At 42.2% G+C, this 21,963-nt stretch overlaps 1 long non-coding RNA gene across 2 annotated transcripts in view; it reads left to right on the forward strand.

Annotated features, from left to right (window-relative positions):
* LOC116596150 overlaps positions 1 to 21,963 on the forward strand; it is a 35,905-nt gene that overhangs the window by 8,813 nt on the left and 5,129 nt on the right. The window contains exons 2-6 of one of the 2 annotated variants that reach the window (XR_004288026.1): positions 547 to 637; positions 3,081 to 3,143; positions 5,604 to 5,795; positions 13,059 to 13,173; positions 18,146 to 18,235. This is a non-coding gene — a long non-coding RNA (uncharacterized LOC116596150). The remainder of the gene's footprint in view (positions 1 to 546; positions 638 to 3,080; positions 3,144 to 5,603; positions 5,796 to 13,058; positions 13,174 to 18,145; positions 18,236 to 21,963) is intronic. The other variant, XR_004288027.1, reaches the window with a different exon arrangement.

Below are 21,963 nucleotides of genomic sequence, written 5' to 3' on the forward strand. Positions count from 1 at the left end.
GAGTTTAGTGAAGGGCCTGTTTACAGAGGTGTGGGCTGGGCATCACCACGGATAATCACCATGGATTAAATACAGCAGTCTGGGGCTAATAGTAAGTCTCAATCCTCAGCCCTCTGCCTGAAGGCTAGAGGAGGGAAGAATGCCTGGAACAGGACATAGGGAGGTCCCCAAAGGGGGTCTGCCTGACGAATTAGGACATCGGTGGAGGGGATCCACTGGCCAGCAGCAGCTACACAGGGTTGGGGAAACAGTAGCCTGGCTTTACTTTCCTCCGATAGATCTCCTGCCTTGCCTCTGCTCTCCCTCTCACCACTGGCCAGATCTGTCTGAAGCTTGTAGTAGTGCCACGGAGCACAGAGAGAGTGGGGAAGGGTGTGGGTGGGTGTGAAAGCACAAGTGGAATATAACTCACATGTTGCCGACTTCAGTTAGTTTTTATAGTTTGTCTGTCAGTCCTCTTGTATATTCCAGATAGAGATCTGTGACGTGTTCAAATATTTTTCTCTATTGATCCTTAAACTTTTTCTTGTCTATTTCACTGTCTAGGTCCTCCAGTGTAATGTGAGCTAAAGATTACGACAGTGAATTGGTTTGTCTTGTTCCTGATTTGAATGAGATCACTTCTAAAATTTTACCAGTAAGTAGGCCGCATGCTTTAGTATGGATTTTTTTTTTTTTTTTAGTAAAGTTGGCTACTTTCTGATCCTAGTAAGGGTTTCCTTTTGTTGAAAAAGATCATGAGCAGATTGTTATATTTCAACATACATTTTCATACCCCTATTAAACATATTTCTCACTGTGTGAATGTGGTTAATTCCATTATTATGTTTGTGTGTGTGTGTGTGTGTATGTGAAAAAAATACCCTTGCATGTCTAGAATAAATTCTACGGTTATGATGTATTTAAAAAAATATGTACTGCTATTTTTGATATGTTAGTATTTTGTTTAGGAGAGTCACATCTATATTCATAAGTGAGATTGCCTATAACTTTTTTAATGATCCTGTTTTCAAATTAAGTTTACACTAGCCAAATGAAATAAGATACATATGTTTTCTTTATTCTTGTCAGTTTTGAGTAAAATAAGAATTACCTGTTTTTTGGAGGATGGATAAAACTTCTTGATATGGTATCCTGGTTTGTATGTTTTTGACTGTTTATGCCATTTGTTTAATAGTTACACATGAATTTGGGATTTGATGTATTTTGAGTCAATTAATGTTTTACGATATTTTCAAATTATTGATGTAATATTATGCTGGATGTACTTTTATGATGTCATTTAAGTTTTATGTTTGGTTATGACATAATTTACATTTGTCATATTGTTTGTATCTATCTGCTTCTTTTCTTTTACTCGTTTTCCCTGATGAACTTTACCAGAAGTTCTCTCATTCATTCCTTCTGTCCGTCTTCATCCCTTTCCTGCTTCCTGTTATTTCAGTTCTCTTTCAGTTATCAATCATCCCAATAATTTCTTTTATTTTATAAGTTTTCTTCTTACCTCTACTTTTGATTTTTCAACACCATCTCTGGATTTACTTCTTTCCTTTTAAACTAAAGATTATATAATTAGTTTTTTTTTTAGATTTTATTTATTTATTTGACAGACAGAGATCACAAGTAGGCAGAGAGGCAGGCAGAGAGAGAGGAGGAAGCAGGCTCCCCGCTCAGCAGAGAGCCCCATGCGGGGCTCGATTCTAGGACCCTGGGATCATGACCTGAGCTGAAGGCAGAGGCTTTAACCTTCTGAGCCACCCAGGTGCCCTTATAATTAGTTTTGATCTTTATTTTTTTCTACTACATAAATGAGAGACTGTGGACTCTGAGAAACAAACTGAGGGTTTTGAAGGGGAGAGGGATAGGGGGTTGGGTGACCCTGGTGGTGGGTATTAAGGAGGGCATGGATTGCAATCCATGCAATCATGGAGCACTGGGTGTGAAGCATAAACAATGAATCTTGGAACACTGAAAAAATAAAGTTTAAATAAAAAACACACTAAAAAATAAATATGTAAGACTTCACATTTTCCTCTGAGAACTTTTGAGATGCCAGATGCCCCATAGAAATAGTTATATGACCATGACTACAACAACTCTCATGGAAGCTATTTGTAGGTATATATTGCTTTCTTTGTAATTCAGCTCTAAATATTTAAATTTCTTTTATGATATTTTTCAGCAATATTGTGTTCTCAAACTGCCAGGGTATTTTCTTTTCTCTTTTTCCTCCTTCCTTGCTTTTATTGGCTAGATTATTTTCTTTTTTCTATTTCTTCCCCCTAGACATTTTAGACATTGCCCTTCATACATTTTGTTGCTGTTCTTTTGGTGCTACTCTAAAATTCCTTACCATTCATACTTCAGTTAACAGAGTCCAAGGTTAATCAATATCCTTACCTTCCTTCTGAACCCCTTTCTTGTGGGCATTTCAAAATTTAATCTGCTTTGCATTTAAACTCTCCCAAATACATTATTTTTATTGGTGGTATTTTTAACAGTTAATGCTAATTTAGATTTACCAACATGTTTTGACTTTCTTTCTGCTCCACTGATTTTATACCAAATATTTTCAATATGTCACATCTTCAGTAAATTGGAACATCAAAGTTACAAGGTTCATTTCAGGAAGAGTGTGTACCCTTCACAGTTCTCCTTGATATTCTTTTTTTTTTTTAAGATTTTAATTTATTTATTTGAGAGAGAGAGATCACAAGTAGGCAGAGAGGCAGGCAGAGAAGAGAGGGGAGAAGCAGGCTCCCCCCTGAGTGGAGAACCCAATGCGGGGCTTGATCCCATGACCCTGAGATCATGACCTGAGCTGAAGGCAGACGCTTAACCCACTGAGCCACCCAGGCGCCCTTCCTTGATATTCTTTTAAAAGCCACTTCTGTTCCACAGAAAGCATCATGGTGATTTAGCTTACAAGACAATGTGGATTTGTCTTATATCTGCTTCATCAATGTCAAACCTCAAAAATCCCAACTAACTAGGAAAAATTCTGTCAGAAATACAGTCCATATAGGAAGGAGATGTCATTTTGTGACCACCCCAAACCCTATTCCTCCTTTTTCTTCAAGGTGTGGCATCAGATGTCTGCTAACAGAAGTCTCTGGGTTTAATGGAATGAAGAAGAATGATGTGTAAGCTGTATGTGCTTTGAGTAAATACGGTACTTCTGGATCATTCGAAGCCCTTTTTCCTGTTGACTCTGGCTGCCAACAGGATGGTCCTTCAGTTTTCAGGATCAGATCTGATGTGTGGATAAGCTGGTGATATACTTGAGGATTTTGGTAGTCTACACATATAAACCGAATACCTCAGCCTCTGTGTGTGTGCGGGGTGTGTGTGTGTGTGTGTATGTTAGAATCTGTATTTTCCTCATATATTAGGCCCTTCTTTAACTAAACTGTGCTACAGACACGTTGTGCCCTTAGCCTGAGGAAAAGAGAAACATTTTGAGGTTTGATTTTTACAGCAGTGGGTTTTCTGACACCCCAGTAGCTGAATAATTTGGAAGTTATTGTGGCCTTATATCTCAATACATCTCCAAATCTAAATGTACATGTTAATGGATAGGACTGTGTGTTTAACGCTTGCAATGTAGACAGAAGCTAACACAAGAAGCATTTTGTTTATTGTAGGCAAAATATCTGGCTTCAGCTTTTCATTCAAATTGTCATTTGTTTCTAATTGTCAGGGTTATGTAATAAATACTCCATCTGCTCTTTAAGAAAATGAACCATTGATAGTGCATTTAATATAGATTACATGGTAAACTTTCAGCTCTTTTAATAACTCTGACTCATCTTTGCTCCTGCTTTCTTCTTCCTTTGGTGTCTGGTGTGTGTCTGGTGTTAGAGTAATATACATCCTTTCTTCCTTCCTTTTTTTTTTTTAAGATTTTATTTATTTATTTGGGAGAAAGAGCGAGAGAGAGAGCATGAATGGGGAGAAGGGTAGAAGGAGAAGCAGACTCCCCGCAGAGCAGGGAGCCTGATATGGGGCTTGATCCCAGAACCCTGACAGCATGATCTGAGCTAAAGGCAGACGCTTAACTTACTGAGCCACTCAGGCACCCCTGCATCCTCTTTTAGACCATGAACTCCCTGGAAACAAGAATTGATTTTATTCATTTTTGTGTTTCTCCTGGAATGTTACACAGGGTTTTGCAAGCAAGGGATGGCATTAATGCTGGCTCAATGAGTGGTTGAGTGAACATTATTGTCCCCTGTAGCCCTGGTACTTTGGCTCAGGATCTAGGGATGATGGAAGGTGCTTCATAGAACCCTTCCTGCAAGTGACGGCTAGCAGCCCAGGTGGCCCGCCACAGATGCCCGAGGAAACCTTCCTTCTCCCTCTCTCTGTCCTTGCCAGGATATGTGAAAGGAAAGGGCTGGTGGCAAATTTGCATGTTGAGTTAGTTTATAAACACATCATATATACAAACTCTCACGAGTTCTGTGTCTGAACATTGCACACCTCCCTCCCCACCTAATTATATTGCATAAATCTGCGGGTGAAAAAGATGGAACGAATCTTCACAATTTCTGTGAGTATTTAGTCACCACTGTATTTTATATCAGCCACACTCTTTTCCTTGGCAATGTGTCTGCATTTCTGTGCGTTTACTGTCTGGACACAGTCCTTCTTAATACTTAAACAAAGTCTTAGCTAGGCATATGCAGCCACGGTATTAATGGGAGGAAAGTAGGAGCCATTTACAACTGGCGCTTGTCCAGGAGACAGACACAGTCATGCCAGTGACAAGAGGAAACGGAGTCTTCTCTGCTTTAAACTCTGAGTGTGCATAATGAACAGGGAAGTGGGGGAGGGGGGCACTGCCCAGGCAGAGAACCAGATAAGGTGGTGGGACCATTCCCAGTCTTGCCTCTGCCATACACCTCGTAAACTGATAACTTGGGGTAGAATTTCCCAGCCAGCAACTGGAGAAGAAGTGGGTTTTATAGCAAATCGAGACAGGCTGACAGCTCCCAGTAAACAGAACATAGGTCTTCTTTGTAACCTGGATAGGAAGTCGCCGTCTGCCTCCCCGTGTCTTGTCTTGGGCACGGATCTTGTGCTAGTGTGTCAGAAGCTGACCCACAGAATATAATAATGATAAAATTAACAGATAGGTCACAGTTATTGAACGCATACCAGGTGCCAGCAACTGTGCCCAGTGCTTTATAAAGATTTTATTTACTTATTAAAGAGAGAGAGAGAGAGAGCACGCGTGCACAAGCAGTGGGAGCAGCAGGCAGAGGGAGAAGCAGGCTCCCCACTGAGCAGGGAGCCTGATGTGGAACTGGATTCCAGGACCCTGGGATTGTGACCTGAGCTGAAGGCAGATGCTTAACCGACTGAGCCACCAAGGCACCCGTGCCCAGTGGTTTATACACATGAATCTCATTTCATCTTCTGTAAAAGTCCCTTGTACTTATTTTGATTTCACAGATAATAAAGCCAAAGCTCAAAGAGGTTAAGTTGTTTTCCCAATGTCTCCCCAGCTAGTGATGGGCAGGGCTGGGCTTATGAGTCCAGCTTAGTTGGTGACCGCACCTGCTCTTCACCATCTTTCCTGTGCTCTCCCACCCTTCTAGAACCCACGACACCCTCTGCGGATGGCCAGCATTCCTCGTACCGCAAGGTACTGTGCTTCCTTGCTGAGGCGTCTCACCCTGCTGGGCTGTGAACTCCCTGGAGACAGGACTCCTCCCCTCTCTGTATCCCCACTGCCTAGCGTGGTATCTGGTGCAAAGAAGGAACACAGGAGATGTGTGATGAACGAACCAGTAAGTAAATGACACAAACATTTGGTAAGGGGCTTTTCGTCAAAGAGCCCTGATTGCTGCTTGCTGGTAATCTCTGCCCCAGTGGGGAAAATCATGTCACATAGTAGGATTTAAATTTATTTTTATTGTTTTTATTTTTAAAAAGATTTTTATTTATTTAAGAGCGAGAGAGAGAGAGAGAGAGAGAGCGCGCATGCACATGAGCTTGAGCTGGGGAGGCGCACGGGGCGAGGGAGAGCCAGGCTCCCTGTGGAGCAGGGACTTCTGTCTGGCTCGATCCCAAGACCCTGGAATCATGACCTGAGCTGAAAGGCAGACGCTTAGCCAACTGAGCCACTCAGGTGCCCCTAAATTTATTTTTAGATTTAGATGACAAATCAATTTTCTTGGTAAAACAGTCGAGAACTAAAAGCATCAGTGGAAGGAAACTAAAGGTTCTCTTTGGGAACAGACAATTCGACAGAAGACTGAGAGCCTGGTTAGGAACCTGAGGTGGTCAGTCTGTCAAGGTCAAGCTCAGAAAGCCTCACCTCTCTTGTGTTTCAGAGCCTAGAGTAAGCTGTTTCAGTGCCTACTGATAGCCCCCTCTCGGGGTTTAAGTCAGCTACCAGCTGGCTGAGTTATAGCTGCTCCCAAACCTAGGTTTCATTCCTTCTGAGAATACCAGGTGACGGATATGGTCTCTGGTTGCTTCTTCAGAAATAGCGCTGTCACTTTGCAGAGTATGTTGGAGAAAAGCTACACCCCATGCAATCAGTAGGTATGCTCTGTTTGTAAATGCTGAGCTCAGAGCAAAGAGCAGACAGCTTCAGGCTGGCTCTGTGGAACTCCCCAGTGCATGGCACACAGGAGGATTTGCACACACCCGGGCCTCCAGCCCCACTAGTTAACGGTTCTCACCAACTCATTCGAGAGGGACCACTAGGTACTGAGGTCAGTCGGGAGTGTGTGCTTCACCTGCTGTCAGCAATAAGGACCCAGGGTAAACTATCAGGTTCTCACAGGACAATGGATCCAATTATAGGTTTCCCCAGCTATCCAAAAGTAGACCGTTTCTCTGAAAACGTTCATAAGCTGAAATGGTGTGAAGCAAAGAAGCAATTCCTATTCATTTATATGGAAAAAAAAATTGAGTGTTTCCAGACCTCCAAAATAACCACTCTAAGGTTTTTGATACCACAGGACATGTATTGCTAAAGAAGGCACAGAATAAACCCAGATGAAAGGCAGATGGTCACAGACGCCGTCTGAAGCCAGGGTGGCTTGCTGCTGAGACGCTGCATGGGGTTCCTGGGAGTGGAGCTTGGGGGGCCTTCCTGCTGCTCTTCTCCATGTGAGCTGCCTCTCCTTCTCCTCACCGCAGAGCAAATGCTGAATGAGATTTTCCCTTTTCACCTTTTTTCATAAAAGCAGATCCTTTTCAGATTTCTTTTAGGTAGCAAAACCAGGTGCTAAGGTAGGTCTTTTTGTAAAAGTGATGTGGCGTTATCACAACATTTTGAAAAGCAGAGGATACCTGTATTCTCCACTAAGCTTTGAATTCAAAGGTGGAAAGCTTTTCCGGTTATGAACTGAATGGAGTCCATCCGTTTACTGGAGGAGAAAACCAAGCAGGCAGCCCTTTTTGCAAGATGCTCTCTGAATGCCTGACATGCTGTCAAAGACGTGGGAGTATGCAGAGCCTGGGTTTTGTTTTTTTCTTCAGATTGCTAAGAGGTTAGGTGTTTTGGGGGGGTGGGTAGGAGGCTTGTGTGGAAACTGTGGACAGGGTTGCAGAGACAGGCATGCAAAGGTCTAACTGCCCACCCCCGCCCCCCGCCTCCGCCGCCCTCCCAGTCAAGCCGTTCATCGCCCTGCAGTCCTGGGCTGTCCTGGGTGTGCCTTTGAGTGATGAATCTCAGATTGCTAGAAGATATCCCCCCTGCTTCTGTACTTAGAATAATACATGCACATGATACCAAATGATAGAAACTGTTGATTTCGGTAATTTTTAAGGTATCCGGAAGCATGTCTGGGGTGAACTAGGTGACCCGGGAAGTCAGTTATATATATACCTGCCCTATGTGCTGGCTGGTGTTCAGCATTTCCCAGGGAAGCCTGGTAACCTGATCTTTTTAGAAAGTTAATTTCCTAAAAGGCATGTAGTTTTACAGAGGGAGCCTCCTTTTCTGCTGTGGAATGCTATCAAAGTGCAAATTTCTGTGAGCGTATTAGTGACTCATAGGCGCAGCGTGCGTCCAGGGCAGGCGAGATGTTTTCCGATCAAGTCACTGAGCAAGGGTAGGATTTGGGTGCAGCAGGGATGAGAATAAGGAAGCCACTGGTTCTTCTTTCCTGCGGAGTGTACATAGATTTGGTGGTCATTCGTCTCCTCCTTGCCCCTCCTCCCGTCCCCTCCGCACCCACGTGTCCGCACACACTGCCGTGCACCCTCGCACCCAAGCAGGGTGCAGACTCCTCTCCCAGTGTTCAGCCCCGAGGTTTCCCACAGCTGGAGTGGGGAGCGCCACCTGCGTGGTTCTGCTTTGTGTCGGCCGCACTTGCGCAGGCAGGCCTGGTAACCATCTGTGTAGGCAAGGCCCAGGCCTGGCCTGGAACCACCAGCACGGCCCCTGCAGGCCCAGAGGAGACCTGGACACAAAGCAGGCATCCTGCCGTACCTGAGAGGGCCTGCTTCATGTCCCCGGTCCTTTCACCCAAGGAAACCGATGTACACATTCCCCTTCTGTCTTAATATTCATGTTTCTTTGTTTTCATAGCTGAGTCATTCTGGGAGGGATGAGCGGAGGATGACTCTAAAGTAAGTGGCTCTGTCACTGAGTGCTTCCCTCCCTCCCAGCTTGCTGGCTTTCTCTCTCCCTTTTCTCTCTTGCTTTCCTTCCTTCCTCTCTCTCTCTCTCTTTAGTTCTTTCTCTCTCTTCCTTCCCTCCTCCCCTCCTCTCTTCTCTTCTCCCTCCTTCCTTTCTTTCTCTTTCTTTGCTCTCCCTCCCTCTCTTTCTGAAACTGCACAGAACTCGAGTGTGCACAGAACTTCTGTGTGCACAGAACTCGAGTCCTGCACTTGAGGACGTCAGAGTCTAGTGCGCGAGACAAATACGGACTCATAATTGCAGCCCATGTGACGAGAACTCTTAGGTGGGTGCATGGAAAGAGCCTTTCAGGCACAAAAGAGAAGCTACAAGCTTCCTCTGACAGAGTTTGGAAAGATTTTACAGAGGACTTTGGATCTGAGTTGGACATTGAAGAATGGCAGGAGTTTAAGGACTGGAGAATTGGAAAAAGGTATAAAACCATAAGTAAGAAATCACAGTGCTTCTTAGAAATGGCATATTGGGGCATAAAAAGCAAGATTAAATTATTCTACAGTAGAATTAAAAACCAATAATGGAAAGGCCTCAGGAAAAGTCTTCGAACACTTGGAAATTAAAGAACAAATCCATAAATAATTTGTAAACCAAAGAAGCAATCAAAAGGAGAAAAGGAAGAATTTGGAACTGAATCAAAATGTATATGCAACATTAAAATTTGCAGGGGCTCTGTAAGTGACATTGGGGGAAGAACTTAGGGCATTCAGTATCTATATCAAAAGAGAAGAGTGGTCTTAAATGATTAAGCTTAGTTCCTACCCCAAGAAACTAGAAAAAGAAGAAACTGAACACAAGTAAGTAGAACAAAAGAAATAGTAAAGATCAGAGCAGAGGTCGGTATATTTAATATCAGAAAAGCAATAGGGAAAATCTGTGAGACCAAACCTACCACTCTGAGAGGAATGATAAAATCAACAACCTCCAGTCAGATTGGTGAGGAAGAAAAAAAGGGAGAACACACCACGTATAAATATAAGAAATGAGAAAGGTGGCACTCACTATAGGTCCTAGGAAGTCAACTAGGGTCTAATATGAATAGGTTTATGATGACAAAGACACAAAACACCAGCGCTCAAGACAGAGTAGATAAATGACCCTGTATCCGTTTTTAAAAATTGAGTTTCTAGTTAAAAACCTGCCACCAAAGAAAACTCCAGGACAGGTTTGTTTCACTAGTGAATTCTACCAAACATATAAGACAGAAATACTACCAATTCTGCATATATTCTTCTAGAAAATTGAAGAGAATACTACCAAACTCACTCTATGAGGCCAGCATTCCCTTAATATCACAGTTAGAGATATTATAAGAAAATACCAATAGTACCTTTCATGAACATATTAAAAGTTAGTGGGTTGAACACATCATGACTAAATTAATTTATCCAAGGGTTGACTTATGTTGAAAATATTAACAGACTAAGAAAGAAAAAAGATGTCAATAAAAACATTTAAAACATGAAAAAATAAAACATCCATTCCTGATAAAAACTCTGTCAGTAAACTAGGGAAACTTCTTCTTCAGTTTGATAAAGGGCATTAATAAAATAATCCACAGCTACCTTGATACTGGTAAAAGACTGAATGCTTTCTCTTCAAATCAGGAAGAAGACAAAGATGGCCTCTCTGACCACGTCAGTTGAACTCTGTACTAGAGATTCCGGCCAGTTCAGTAAGGCATTTGATGCAGAATATTTGATATCCTTTACAAAAATCTAGTAGAACTAGATTTTACTGAGGTTGGAGCGAAAAAGATCAATATCCAAAGACCAACCGTATTTCTGTATAGAAGAAGCAAATAATCAGAAGTTTAAAGAAAAAACAATGCCATTCATAAGAGCAGAGAAATATGGAATGCAAGGGGATACATCTGAGAAAAGATGTGTAAGACCTACACACTTACAATGGCGAGGAATGTCTGGTGACGTGTCAGACACCAACTATCTGTAATTGATCTACTGACTTAGTGCCATCTCCCTAGAAGCCTTAGCAGGTGTTTTTGTCAAAATTCACAAGCCGATCCTAAAAGGTATAATAATGCAAAGGACTTTGAGTAGCCAAAATAGACTTTTAGAAAAGAAGAAGTTTGACAGAGAAAGAATTCGTGTAGAAAAATTATGACACTATTTGTTGATACCAGACCATGGAAAGTCTTGAATTAGACTTTAATTATTTTAAAATAAGGAATCCACACAAAACCTTGCACACACATGTTTATAGCAGCTTTATTCTTAATTATCGAAACTGGGAAACAATCAAATGTTCTTCAGGACATGAAGGTATAATAATCTGAGGAATATTCAGACAGCTAAATCCTATTTAACATCAAAAAGAAATGAGCTATCAAACCATGAAAACACATGGAAAAAAAGCTCAAATGAATATTATTAAGGGGAGGAAGCCGCTCTGAAAAGACTACATACTACATGATTCTGACTCTATGACATTCTGGAAAAGATAAAACTCAACAGGCAGGGAAAGATCAGTGGTTGCCAAGGGTTTTGGGTGGAATGAATGAAGAAGTGGCGTGCAAGGGGGGTTTAGGGCCCTGAATCTACCCTCTCTGACACTATCAAGGCAGACACACAGCATTTTGCATTTATCAAAACTCTTGGAAATGTACAACAAAGTGAGCCCTGATGTAAACTGAGAACTTTAGTTAATAATAATGTATCAGTATTGGTTCATAACTGTAACAAGCGCACCACATCAACTGCAAAATGTTATTGGCGGAATCTGGGAAGCATGTGGAAAGGATCTGGGAGAGCTCTTTGTACTTTCTACTCAGTTTTTCTATAAACGTGAACCTTCTCAGAAAAAGGAAGGTCAATGTGAAAAAATTTAAGGGGTCGTTATTTTCAGCAGCATCGTCATTGTAATCGGAGCTGTGCGGAGTTCAGGTTTTGCCGGAAGGGCTGGAAGGGAAGACGGAAAGCAAGCAGTCAGCTAGGAGGTTACTGCCGAAGGCCGTCGGGGCCTGGGGAGGGTGGCGGCAGCCAGCATGGGGAGTTAGAATAATGTAAAAGGCTCTGAAGGGAGACTCAGGAGAGTCCACTGACGGTTTAGCTGCGGCAGTGAGGAGAGAAGTGAGAACACACAGTGTTGGAAAGAAGAGTCACGTAGGTTTGCAGACTTCTGAGCCAGTCTTGGCTCTGGATCTTGACATAATTGCGGGAATGCCCAGGAGGCGTTATTGTGGTGCTGGGGCTCGAGGCTCAAGAGCACAACGTCTGGGAGTGTGCAGTCCAAAGCCTTAGTCGTTAAACGCACGCGGCTCTGACGCCCGAGAAGTGCGGCTTGTCTGAATCGAGATGTGCTGCGTGTGTAAAACTGAGCACAAAAAAGGCTTAGAAAAAGAAAACATAAAATGTCTCTATAATTTGTATACAGATTACATTATTTGAATTTCCCCTGTTTATTTGACAGTTTTGCTGCGGCTACTAGAAAGGTTAAAACTACACACGTGGCTCACATGATTTATCTGCTGGGTTGCACCGGTCTTGGGCTTCACCAGAGGCTTTCTGTCCAGAACTATCTAAACTTGGCCCCATGGGGAGAGTCCCCATCCTCAGAGTCGTGCCCCACTCTAGGGCGTGAGGCATGGGGCGAGGTGGAGGAGTCAGGCGGGATTCCCGGGGTGACCTCGGCACAGTCTGGGTCTCCACAGGAGTCCCTTTGTCCGCTACTTGAGAGGATCCAGCCAAGCAATACCTGGCCTGGCCGTCACCCGCATGTCTAACAGAGATCATGAAGAGAGATCATTTCTAATTGTCCTTGCTTTCTCTGCCTTCACACAGAGATGAGCAATCTACTTTTGGGTCTGACCTACATCTCCCGCCTCACCCTGCTCTGGGACTTGGAGAGAAAGCCATGACTAGGGATGGCCATGTCCTCCTGAGGCAGGGCTGATACCCATGTAGACAGGTGCCCTCACCGCAGGGGGAGTGAGCCTGAGCTCCTGCTGGTTCCCATAGCTCCTTGGGCTCTGGCATTCTTTTCAGTACACCCCCGCCACGCAGGACCCGGAGCGCACATCCCTGGCAATGGACGTGCTCCAGGGACACCACGCTGTGCCTATATCCTGGCCGTCCCCTTGCCATTTGGCTTCGTTACATTGTCATGTTCACTCTTGGCCTTTAGGTAAGGATCCATGGACGGTCCACATCCCCACCCACAACCAGGGAGACTCAGAAACCTGGCCATCTGCCCGTCCCGTGAGTCCCTGCCAGCTCACCAGTCCCGCCCCTTTTCTTCCACTGTCATCGGAGAAACCTGACATCCCGAGTCTGGTCCTCGATCTTTTGTATAATGACCCAAACCAGCTTTCCCGATGCATTTCCCATGTTCTCAGCAAGCAGGGTTTCTTCCTTTCTCTAAAAATACGCTTTCCCCACAGAGAACAGAGAGGGTGTTGTGGCGCCGTCGTGGAGATGCTGGGACGGCCGAGGCGGAAGGGGGCTGACGCAAACAGCCGTGTCTTTGGAGTCTCCCGTTAGGTCTCAAGTGTTCATGTAAATTTTACATTCTATTACACTCATACACTTAAATCATCATTTAGTCAAAATGTTATCCATGGAAGATGTTTCATTGTTTTACCCTGGATTCTTCTACCTCCTGGCAAAGCACCTCCCTGCCCCCCACCCAGGACTCCTAGGCGTAGATAGTCCTCAGTTTCAGACAAAATAGGCAGCAGGCACCTAGTTCACCAGCCTGGTTTCTGCAGGGAGAGTATACACCACTTGCGTTTCTCTGGGCCCTAGGAGCTGCTTGGCCTCTCAGAAGTTTCCATGTATGTGAATTCCTTATAAAGACTGCAGCTGTATTCAAGTTTCTTGGCTTCTAGGCAGTGTCTGTCTGTGTCTCCTGCTTTGTCCTTAGCTGCTATGCTTTCTCCCGGGCTGAATACGCCATGGGGTTTGAAAAGGCAGAGCCCAGGTCTCTCCTATTCATACCTTATTCCTCTAAGTTGGCATAGAACTGGTGCTTCCTGAGGCTCTGTTGAGTCAATGAATGCTCCGGTGAAAACAGGGCTGGTGGTCTTTATATTAAGAGACTGTCAGTATCTCAAGGACAGGATCTGCCTCCCATGCCCTTGTATTTCCCTCTGGCTCTTGTGCCTAAAGCTCATTTGTGTTTATAGAAGGATGGTGGGTGTGATGGATGGAGAGTTTGGAAATTTGATAGAGTGACCCACCAGATTAATGTGTTTTCTTTACCAGTTACTGGAGTGAACCATCTTACATTTGATGTTTCACATGAGGTTATGTTTCAAAGTAGCTCTGTGATTTGTTACCATGTACCTGTTGGGGGTCATTGAGAGCTGAGAAGTACGGACTTTGGAGGGCTCTGTGAGAAAGGGTCTGGGTGGCAAGGGGACAATGGGATAGCCACTGTCAACAAGGAAGGACAGATGCTTTCCTCATCAGCATTGTTAGTGACTGATGGGGTCCGTCCAGCCTCCATGACTTTGATGCCTTTGGTGGGGAGCATGTCAGATGGTACACTTACCACCTTTGTAATAAGGTAACTAGAGAGACGGTATAACCATGGAGTAGAAATGGGATTTCTAGATATGAAAGTCCCTTTGACATTCAGTGTACACAGTAGGGAACTGAGAGATATTAGAAAGCAGAACAGAGACGCATGAACAAGACACACCCTCCTGAATGAAAGGAGGTATTGATTAGTGTGAGTGGGAAGGATGGGTGTTCTACAAATGAGGTCTCATCAGGAGCCTAACGTTTGCACTGTCATTTTAAGCGCCTTACATATTTTTGGTTCAAGAGTTGCTGTCCTGTATTCAGCGATTTCCGGAAGTGGTGGGGAAAATGATTGCGGAAGTACAGAAAGGGCTCATGTGTGTCTTAGTATGTTTGAGCTGCTATAACAAAATACCATGACCTGTGTGGCTTATAAACGAGGGAAGTTTAACTGCTCACAGTTCTGGAGGCCATGAAGTCCAAGATCATGGCACCCAGAGATTCAGTGCCTGGTCAGGGCCTCCTTCCTAGAAAACGCTCTTTTCATTCACATAGCAGAAGGAGCAAGGGGGCGCTCTCAGGCCTCTTATCTATAAGAGTACAAATCCATATATATATATATATATATTTTACACATCCTTATGTGGGGGTGCTACCCTGCAAATCACCTCCCAAAGGCCCTACCTCCTAATATCATCATGTTGGGAATTCAGATTTCAGCATATGAATTTGGGAGAGGAGGGCACAGTTACTCAGACCATACCAGAACGAATGTATGGCAACCTGACATTATTCCTGAATAAATTCATAACTAGTTATAGACATTATCATACTCTATAATTTATTTGTCCTTTTGGCTGTAGGAGAATAGAATGGATGAGTGAATTCAGAAAGCCAATCTCAGAGGATACCTATCCACTGTGTGTAGTAAGTCAGGAGCATTCTCAGGCCAGACCCAGGCCTCTGGGTTCCTCCCATGGCCTCCTGTGGGTGGAGCCCTGCATGCTTAGCTCCACCCGCCTGCCTTTCCTGCACTGGTTTCATCTGGCATGACCATTCTTCCTAGGCATTGTCATTTATTATCACAAAATATCAGTTGACACCATTAAAAAACCAAATACCCTATAACTTTGGCATTTGAAGTGTGGCCTGAGGACCAGTGGCCCTGTGTCATCTGAGAAGCTCAGGCTTCCCCCTTAATTCACAAATCAGGATTTGCATTTTACAAGATTCTCTGGTAATTTACAACTCCAGCACGTTACAACTTGGATACACCGCCCTCTAACACCCGTCACTGGGCTGCTTCTTTGTAATGGCAATTCTAGTCTCCGAAATTCAGCTTCTTCTGTCTCAAATTACATCCCTACATCTGGTCATCAAACTCCCCCGCCCCCCCCCGCCCCATCTTAGAGATGGCTTTTCCTGCCCACTGCTGACAAATCCTGCTTTACTACCTGGAGATGAGCCTTGTGCATTCAAAGAGAGAAGAAAAGGGAATAAGGAAATAGCTTAGTTTAACTTTTTTTTTTTTTGGTCCATTTAATTTCATATAGGATACATGTGACTTGTTTTTATTTTCCTAAAGATATCAGTTCCTAAGTTCCTGAAGTTCTAAGTTGTTAAACAGTGGTTTCCAGTCTTCTCAAAGTTGGGCATATAAGAGCAAGATTATAGTTTTGATTCTTGATGTTAAGAAAGTAACTTCCCAGGGCGCCTGGGTGGCTCAGTGGGTTAAGCTGCTGCCTTCGGCTCAGGTCATGATCTCAGGGTCCTGGGATCGAGTCCCACATCGGGCTCTCTGCTCAGCAGGGAGCCTGCTTCCTCCTCTCTCTCTCTCTGCCTGCCTCTCTGCCTACTTGTGATCTCTCTCTGTCCAAAAAAAAAAAAAAAAAAGAAAGTAACTTCCCAAATGCTATGAATGCTAATATTTGTGATTTATAAAATCATAATGTCATTTATAAAATACCTTTATGGGTCTCTTGGGGAGTTATTTACTAGGCCACCTTTTGTAAGACCAAGATAGGAAGTTTCCATCCACCGCCGCCCCTCCCACAGCCAGGTGTGACATCCCACAGGGTAAGGTGCCCTGGTCAGTACATCAGGGAAAATGGGAATGTGCTATAAACAAACAAAACTATCAGATAATTAAGGTGGTTTTGGCTGGGGCTTGATTGACCTTTTATAGTTTCCAAATGTTTGCCAACAGTTCTTTATTTTTAAAGAACTTGTGGCTTTTCAAACTATCCAGGTTGCTAGTAAGTTTCCCTAGAATTGTCGATTTTATGATGAAAGAATTCTCTTGATAATTTGATTTCTGAGTTAATTTACATAAGCTGTCCCCAGTTTAAAAAGGGATCTTGTTTACTGTCAATAAGATAGATTTTAGAGTGACATTTAAAGAATACAATGAGTCAAATAGGTGTCCATGGACATTCTTAAAATAGCCACAATGTTTCTATGAGATGATTTCTGGCTCCAAACTAGAACTCCAGAGGAGAAATGTATGTTTCCTTTCCATGGAGGTCAAATATTTTTCTTATCAACGTTTGGGGGAAAGTATCTCTGATCTCGGCATGGGACAAGTGAGACACTTATCTGCCCATGTTAGGTATTCATATCCCAGCTGAGTTGCTGTAGGGCAGAAGAGCTAGTGGTATGGGACTTGGAAGATGCATATAACATGCAGAGAGAGTTTGGGATAAAGTGTTATAGGCAGGTTAGCATGGGGATGAGGAAACAGAGCTCAAAATGGGATGGTATCCCTTAACCACCAGGGAGGCTGTGGTCAGCCTAAAATTCAGGGACCTAACTAAAGACTAAGTAAGCCGGGTTCCTCTTTTGAAGTCCAAGCTTTCATGTGGAAGGAGCCTTAGGTGACCAAGAATGACCCCTCCACTAAAGGCACTAGAGGTCATTTAGTGTATTCTGTGTCTATTCAGGGTATAAGCACAGAAAATGCTAGGAGGCATGAGCCAGATAACTAGAAGTAAGTACGTGCAAAGTCCTCAAAGCTGCCTCTTCATAGAAGAAGAAAACCCCAACCCCTTCCATGAATTTGCCACACCTTACCTTAACCTCCCCATAAGGAGACAAGACGCAGACCTCCTTGGGGGGGCCTTCCCTCCCAGAGTCAGCCCACACTCCTGTCTTGAGCATGTACTTGTGCTATCACTACACTGTGGCTTTCACCACCTGGCCTATCTGTGAATTGTCTCTCAGGCAAAACCAAGAGCCTCGGTCGCTGGCCCTGAATCGAGGTCTCATTCTCACCTCTCTGGAGACCTCCTTGGGCCCTACAGGGTAACAAAAAGAACAGGAAAGCAATATAGCCTGTCCTGCCCTTGACCATAGTGATGACCTCGGGTACACACTTAATATTTATATTATGTGCTTACATGTTCTATTAATTAAACATTCTATAACCTCACTCAATAGTGCTCATAATTAAGCGTTAGAACATTGACTGGTATTTTTTAGGTTCCTATGTGGTAAAGGCAGTTTGTGAAGTTAACATTCATGGTTGAATACAAGTAGGCCTTGGGCAGGAAGGAGAAGCACACTAAAAATCCGTGGGCTAGTTCTTACAGGTTGCACTAAAAATGAGGCTCACAATGAAAAAAATACACATTTCTAAATTGGTGAGTAATCTCTCCTTATCTTACTTTACAGTAATAAAATGGAAATATTGTTCAAACCATTGAGATTTTTCCCCAGGAACTACTTATCAGATGATTGGCTTTTTCTTTATTTAGTCCTTCATAATGAACACTTTTTTTTTTTCTCCTTGAGTAGTTTTGCTCTGCTCTTGAAATGATGCGGGATATTAGAAAATTAAAAAAAACATCTTTTCACAGCTCTTTTTGTATGATAAAAAGCAGTGTTTTCAGATTGAGGAAGCATTTATAGGTCTTACTACTTTCCAACTTCATATTCTATAGATTTTGGTTTGGTTTTAGAGATATCTTTTAGGAATTAAACTGGATTTTTTTTTTTTTCCTACCAGTGTGTTGACCACCCAGCTTGGAAATAAGGATGTTGACAAAAATAAACCATGTGATTCTCCTGCCACATCACCTTTCTCTCCCTAATTAAGGTAACAGTCATCCTTAATACTGTGTTCATGCTAGTTTTATTTTTTATTTAAATACTACAGTTTAACATCTGACAAGGAATAGCACAGATCATATTTTATGACACTCTAAAAGTAGTTCTACATCTTCCATGAGGAACTTGCAGTCAAATAAGAAAACTATGTCATTTGCCATCTAGAACTTGGGTGACTGGCCAAACATTACTCAGAGGACACAGTTAATAACGAGTTACATGTGTACTTGTCTTCCTCTTTGTGCTGCACAGTGAAATCATGCCAATTTCGAGAGACAGAACATGGCCCTTCTTGTTAGCCCCCTATTATGAGTAATCAGATCAGGAAACAATGATTGGTTCCTTACTAGTAGATAAACACTTCTTAGTAAAGATTGAAATAACTTGCATTTGGGAAATCTATTAACCGTTTTTTTTTTGTTGTTGTTGTTTTTGTTCGTTTGTTTGTTTTTGGCTACAGTTGTTTTTTATGGAAGTATAGTTGACATACAAAGTTATATTAGTTTCAGGTCTACAACTTAGTGATTTGACAATTCTGTACATTACACAGTGCTCACTATGAAAAGTGTTGCTACCAGCTGATGTTACGATTGTTTTCCATGTTTGTTATCTACTTGGTTGAAAACCTAGTAGGCTTTGTGACCTACTAAATTTGACCTACTAAATAATAAACAGTAGTCAAATTTTCAGCTCCTAAAACCCCTTTTTCTCATATTCACCTTTGGGGAGCTTCCTGGTTGTGTTGCTGTTGTGACCTAAGTGATTTTGGTTGCTGATGAAAATGAGCTACTTGGGTGATTGAAGCAAAAATCTACCAGTTACAAACTGCTCTGATTTCTTTAAGGTGTTCTCATTTTCATCAGATCACCAATTACTGAGAAGTGAAGTAATGATGTCAGGCTCTATCACATGTAATATGAAATATGTGCATTTGCCTTTATAGGAAAAATGATACACTGTATTAGAAAGAATTCAAAAATATATTATCAAGGAGAAATTTTAGAAAACAGTCTCTAGTTATAAAACCTGTTTTAATATATGTACATTTTTACCATACATGTAACAAGCTGAATAAAATCTTCCATATAAGAAATTTATTGCCATTTAATATGTGGGGAAAAGAAAGGAGGCAAAACAAAACAAAACAAGAATTAAGTATCTTTTGTAGAAAATATTTTTCAGTAACTTTTATCCTCTTATTGCAGAAAATTGAGATATTGATCAAAAGAGTGAGATTGTTAGTTTTGTGTATCAACTTGTAGATCACAAGAGGCCCAGCTATTTAGCTCCATACTATTCCTGGGTGTGTCTGTGAAAGTGTTTCCAGATGAGTTAGCATTTGAGTCAGTGACTAAATAAAGCAGGTTGCCCTCCCCAGTGTGGGTGGGCCTCATCCAATCTGTTGAGGGCCTGAATGGAACCGAAAAGAAAGGTCGAGGAAGGAGAACTTGCCTCTGTCTGTTGCTTGAGCTGGAACATCGTCTCTTCTCATTCCCTTAGTTCGGGACTTACGCCATTGGATCCCCTGGTTCTTGGCTTTTAGACTCAAACTGAACACTCCACCATGGTCCTTCCTGGCTCTCTACCTTGCAGACAGCAGATCAAGGATCTTCTCAGCTTCCACATCCTCATGAGCCAATTCAAAGTATCAAATTTCTTCATTTATATGTATCCTATTGTTTCTATTTCTCCGCAGATCCCTGAATAATACAAAGGGATTTTAGGATAATTCTTGAGTCTTAATGGAAGCCTTCATTAGAATTTTTAGTCTGGTGTAACATTTCATCATCTTCCGTAGAATTCTCTTGAGTATCAACTACGACTGTTCAGAGTCAGTGACAGGTGTGACAGTGAATTCTCCTGCCAGGTGAGATAGAGAGGGACACCTGAGGTGGCTCAGGTGAGAAAGGAGATTAACCTATGGCTAAGCACTGATTAATGTTACTATCTGAAAAATTAATATCTCAGGGTTTGGTGTGTTTGTTTTCTAAATGGAGAAAAATCTGCTTTCCAGTCCTCACTTCTAAGTAAGGGGCAATTTCATTAAGTTCAACTCCAATAAACTCAGTACTGAATCATCACAGGGAAAGCATCAGGCCATGCAGCTTCATGGGAACTTTTCCATCCTGACAATCATATTTCTAAACTGGGGCCTTTTTCCAATGCTAATTCATCATCACCATTCTGTAGGCTAAGCCTGAGAGACAGGATCTCACAAGAATTTGCCATATGTACTCATCAGCTATTCGAGACACCATGTCCACACAGGGAGGAACACTGATGACATCGCTCTGCTCTTGCTCCAGGTGATCGTAGGCAGCAGTCTCATAATTAACAGTCTTTAGGCTGTCCTAGGTTGGTCATTTTGCATATGCTTGTGCTAATCCAATGCATCACATGCAGCCAACAAACTCAAGAGAGCTCCATGGGCCCTGAGCTGGGCCTCCAGGTCCTGCACTCCTGTCTGTCCCACCTGGGTGTTCCCACCACATCCCAGCTCCCTGTTCTTTTAATACACATCCTCAAAAAGCATATAGTCTGTTTTTTGTTGTTGCAAAGTTATAAAAATATGTCTTATGGGCTATGTAAACTTTTGAGATTGACTTTTCACTTAGTTATATTCTGCTGTGATTTATCCATATTATTGCCTATAAATATAGTTCATTCTTTTTAACAGCTGTAAAATATTCTGCAGTGTAAATATACCACATTTTATTTATCCATCATACTGTTAAAGAGCCCTGCAACACTTCCCATTGTCAATCTTATAAGCAGTGCTGTTAATGAACATTCTTATATATGTCTCCAGCACATATTTAAAAGTAGCTTATGTACACACACACACACACTCACACCCAGGAATAGAACTGCTGGCTAGTAAGGGATTTGAATGTTAGGTCTAACAAGATAATGATAACTTGTCTTCCAAATTTGTCGTAGCAGTTTACATTTCCATCAGCAATGTGAAATGGACTCCGTTGTCACATTCTCTCAAATACCTGACTTCTTGATTTTTGTCATTGAATGGTTGGTTCTAAAATGTTTTCTTATTTGATTTTGATGTGCATTTTCCTCATCCTTAATGAAATCAAATGTCTTTTCATGTATTTATTGGTTCCATATGACTCCTCTTCTGTAAGATACTTATTCATTTCTTTTGTCTTATTATTTTTTTTTGGTAGAAGTTCTATATTTTTTGTGCTTATGTGAATATCAGTTACATGTGTCAATATATTCTTCCAATTTATACTTAACTTTTTGCATTTTTAAAAAGTGTTTTGTTACAAAGAGATACTTAATTTTAATATAAACAAATTTATCAGTTTTTTATTATTAGCTCCTTTAGCATTTTAAGAATTCCTCCTTCTCCAAAGATAACTCTCATGTTATGCCAATTGTAATAATGAATGTGTTAACACATCAATTACTGTGTTACACATGTGAGCCATAGAAAGCATGTAAGATACTGTCCTCAAGAAGCTCTCAGCCTGGTGGGGAAATAGGACCATGAACAGATAATTATGTGGAAAGTGATCAGTCCTGTTACATCATGTAGTACACTTGGACAGAAATCCACCCCCTGAAGGGAAGATTCTGTATGGTGGATAGCTTAATGTAGTTTTGCACGCATTTGCCCCCCAAACTTGACTGCAGCAGGTGCGAACATCTCGTCTACTCATTTATCTATACAAATATTTGAATACCAAAGAGGAGTTT

Source organism: Mustela erminea, chromosome 7, assembly GCF_009829155.1.
Source record: "Mustela erminea isolate mMusErm1 chromosome 7, mMusErm1.Pri, whole genome shotgun sequence".
In the NCBI taxonomy this organism is placed as follows: Eukaryota; Metazoa; Chordata; class Mammalia; order Carnivora; family Mustelidae; genus Mustela; species Mustela erminea.